This window comes from Mauremys reevesii, linkage group 7, assembly GCF_016161935.1.
Source record: "Mauremys reevesii isolate NIE-2019 linkage group 7, ASM1616193v1, whole genome shotgun sequence".
Classification (NCBI taxonomy): Eukaryota; Metazoa; Chordata; order Testudines; family Geoemydidae; genus Mauremys; species Mauremys reevesii.
The window spans coordinates 64,781,533-64,785,274 of record NC_052629.1 but is presented as its reverse complement, the minus strand read 5'-3'; the positions used below and the strand labels follow the sequence as shown (position 1 = coordinate 64,785,274).

Here is a 3,742-nt window from a genome sequence, read left to right as displayed (position 1 = left end):
TGACTCCATCACAGATCATGGCCTGGGAGGTGTTTAGCTGCCGGGCAGAGCCTTAGCTAGTTCTTCACACTGTGTTCTGCATTCCTGGGTGATTCCCTTATTCGGCTACTACCCAGAGATGTGTGAGTAACTGATAACAATCCCCAGCATTCCCAGTTAGCAGGATCAAAGGGAGGACAGGTTAAAAAGACCATGCTCTGGTGTGTGGGGGGTGTGCGTTGGAATGGGGGAGGCTCTGGAGAAGGGGCTTTGATCTCCCTACTTATCTTTTCCCTTTTCCTTTACGGTTTTCTGGTTTGTTTCAGGAGACATGGTCATTCTGGTGGGACAGGCAAGAACAATTAGATCCCAGTGCTATAGGACCAACCTAAATGTTATCAGCTGCCTAGGGCCAATCAGGCCCCGCAACGAGGTGATGTTTTTATGAATCTGTCAGATCATTCTTGGGAATATTACAGTAGTCTTCCTGCATTAGTGCCAGATGCTGGAGCCCTTTCTGGCCCCAGTCTCTGATCTTGTAGAGATCTTACACTTCTGCAAGCTTTTCACCCTTCGATCTCTTTCTGCCAAGTACCTCATTTCAATGCCCCAAGCTAGTTTCAGGCTGTGAACCTTCTACCTAGGAACATATTCATGTGATATTACCTTACACACATGCTCACACACATACAAGCTGTCACAGGGACCACTTGTGGTAAGGAGAGAATGACCTGCTGAGGTGATCTGCGAGCTGGTTCTGCACCCCTGGCAAGTTAGATGCTTCAAGCCCAGTCGAATGTATGATGCAAAATTCCTACAGATGAACTGCATCATTTAGCACATGGCTGATGCATTGTCTGTGAGAACCGAGACTGTCTTGTTTGTGATATGGGGCAAGAATGTCTGACAAGATAGTCGGACTTCCCTGAGTTCCCTGAGATTGATATGGAGCAAAAGCTCCTCTTAGGAGTCCTAAGATGCCCCAGGTGGGCTCCCCAGCCCAGTGCCAAAGCATCAGAGACCAGATATGCGGCCGGACAAGGCCTTGTGAAGGATACCCCCGCACAGACTGTGCATCAGTTTAACCACCCTGTCAACAAGTCGAGGGTTTGAGATGGCACCTTGAGAATCCTGTCTAGGTGATGTCTGGAGGGATAGTATACCATAGCAAGCCTTGGCCACTGTCTTGCCCTCCTCCACAAGGGCAGAAAACTCCTGCTGGTTGTCCTGGGGAAGTTTGTCTTTCATTACTTCCCACATATTAAAATCATTGCAACCCAGCAAGGCCTGCTGACTTGCTATGCGGACTTGTAACACCCCCCACCACCCTTCTGTGGAGTAGGCTTTCCTCCCGAGCAAGTCTAGCTTCTTGGGATTCTTCGCCTTTGGGGTGAGCCCCGCCTGGCCTTAACGGTCCCTTTTGTTGGCAGCCACCACCACAAGTGAACCAGGGGGAGGGTGCGAAAATAAAGATTCACAACCTTTATAAAATACTTCCGCTCCGTCCATTTAGCTGTAGGAAGGAGGGAGGCTGGGTTCTGCCACAGAGTCTTGATGGGCTCCACAATCACCTCATGAAGGGGAAGAGCGACTCTTGCGGGGCCTGCAGCCACCAAGATGTCCAAGAAGCCATGAGCTGGCTCCTTCATGACCTCCGCCTGTATGTCCAAGTTTGATATCATCCACTTTATTAAGTTCTGGTGGGCCTAATAGTTGACCTGGCATGCAAATGCCCCCTTAGATACCAGTGTGTTGTCTGTCAAAAAGGAGGAAGAGGCTTGTGATGTTGCCCTAGCCTCTACTCTGTCCTCTGAATGGGGGACCTGTTCCGGTTGTTCAGTACCAGTCTTGGCACTGGGTTTGGTACCAGTCTCTCCAAGACAACTGAGTAGGAATGCCTTGAACTGGTGTTCTGACCTGGCTGAGACCCCCATGGGTTCCAGAAAGGCCACTGCATAGGTGCTGGTCCCTATGGGCCAAGTGTTCTGGGGAATCATCACGCTAAAAGCCCCTGTAGCTAGAGATGGTCGCAGGGAATGGCACAGACAGTCCTGATGGTGCTCCTGAGCAGCAGGCCCCAGCACAGGGGACAGTCTGGGGTGGAGTGGAAGTGTGTCTGGGGTGGACCAGAGGAGGGATGATATGGATTGGGGTCTGTAGCATGGGATGGTAGGGTGGATCTGTGCCCCTGCCATGGACCAAAGGGGTCACTGCAGCAGAGGAGCAAGATAGGGAATCCCTGAGTAGCCCATGCCTGTGCCAGGACTACATCAGCCCTTGCAGCCCCTGATGAGGAGAGGTACAAGCTCCCCTCTGCACATCCCTGGAGCAGAAGACGGGGTGCTCTGGCCCACGGTTTCCTTTTAGTGTCTGGATTCTGCAGCCATAGAGCATGCCCAGCCTTCGCTGTGCTGTTCACCAGAGCCACCCAGAGCAGAGCAGGGCAGGGCAGGGAGGAGAGGATGCCTCTTTTCTCATGCCAAATGACTGAGCAAGGAGAATGCCTGCTGGTTCCAGGGCTGTCAGGGCTTTCCATGCTCACTGTAACGGGCCTGGCCCTCAAGCAGCAGAGGGCAGCGGTTCAGATGCACATGAGGGAGAGGTAGAGCCGGAGCTCTTCATGATAGCAAGAAGGGCTACAGGACAACACAGAGAGCTGGGGCTTCAGGTGACGAGACAAACTGTCTTTCCTCTGCATCGATTCCTCGTGTTGCAACAAACCATGAGAGGGAAGGACTAGGAACCAACAGCGGGAAGAAAGTCAGAGAAATGGTTTCTAGCCTGTAACAAATTGGCTGATTTTCACTTTCCAGCCTCAAGGTGATAACCTTGGTCTTTGTTTCAGCAGCTAAAACCTGCGTGATGATGACCAGCCAGATCTATGTCTCAGGAAGGAATCAAACAAAGCTCCCTGAGATGCCACTGTATAGGGCACTAGATAATTCCTCGGAGCCCAGTGTTACTCCTGTCTTTCTATAGCAACCTTGGGATAAGCGGCTGCAGAAGATGAGCTGAATAAAGCTGACTTTGCGATGTACTAGCGGAGTCACTGCCCTGTGGAGGAAGGCTGGCTGCAATGGGTGTGCTGCATCTTGGTGAGCAAATGTTACCTTGCAAAGTTGGTTAATAAAATACAGAAACACATGTGCTTCAAATTACCCATTAGCCATAGAGACGCTTAGGAAAAAGAGGTGGGTGTGGATCAAGGGATAGCTCGCTCTCTGAAGCTGGAGAGATACATGGGTCAACGGCTGTGAGATGGGCAATTCCTGCAGTTTTGATATTTTGGCTTTTAGCTGGCAGCCTCCTCTTGACAGGAGCGTTAAGCTGGGCGGGAACGTCAAAAATTACTCAGCTCCTTCTGCTTTTGGTTTTTCCAGCATCAAAAGCCCTTCTCTGCCTGCCATGCTACTCCAATCTCTGTTACCCGAACACATCAGCTCCAGCAGGAAGGGACCGAGATGCAGAAATGTATCATCCGAGAGATCTCAAATGCTCTACAGTTGCAGGTTCTGCTTTGATTAAAGAACACATTGCTAGGAGGTGGGCTTTGAAGTTGAGAAAGAGTTTAAATTGAGCACTTCAGTTTGTGGTGACAACAAGAGGCTATTTGACATACACAACATATGGACTGTCACCTACCGAGCTGGGCGCTGGGATGTGCAGGAGCCAAGGAAGTGTTTCAGAAGCCAACTCTTGTGTGTGTCCTCAACAAGCCAAGTTCAATGGGTCACTGGAGCTGTGTGTGGGCAGGGCTGAGAGC

General features: G+C 50.9%; 1 long non-coding RNA gene across 2 annotated transcripts; it reads left to right on the top strand.

Moving 5' to 3' along the window:
• The first annotated feature begins 305 nt into the window (after positions 1 to 305).
• LOC120409178 lies at positions 306 to 3,123 on the top strand. Of its 2 annotated transcripts, none has more exons than XR_005601180.1 (2): positions 306 to 412; positions 2,828 to 3,123. It is a non-coding gene; the product is annotated as an uncharacterized LOC120409178 (long non-coding RNA). The 2 variants fall into 2 exon arrangements; XR_005601181.1 differs by having other exon boundaries at positions 2,825 to 3,123.
• The last annotated feature ends 619 nt before the right edge of the window (positions 3,124 to 3,742 follow it).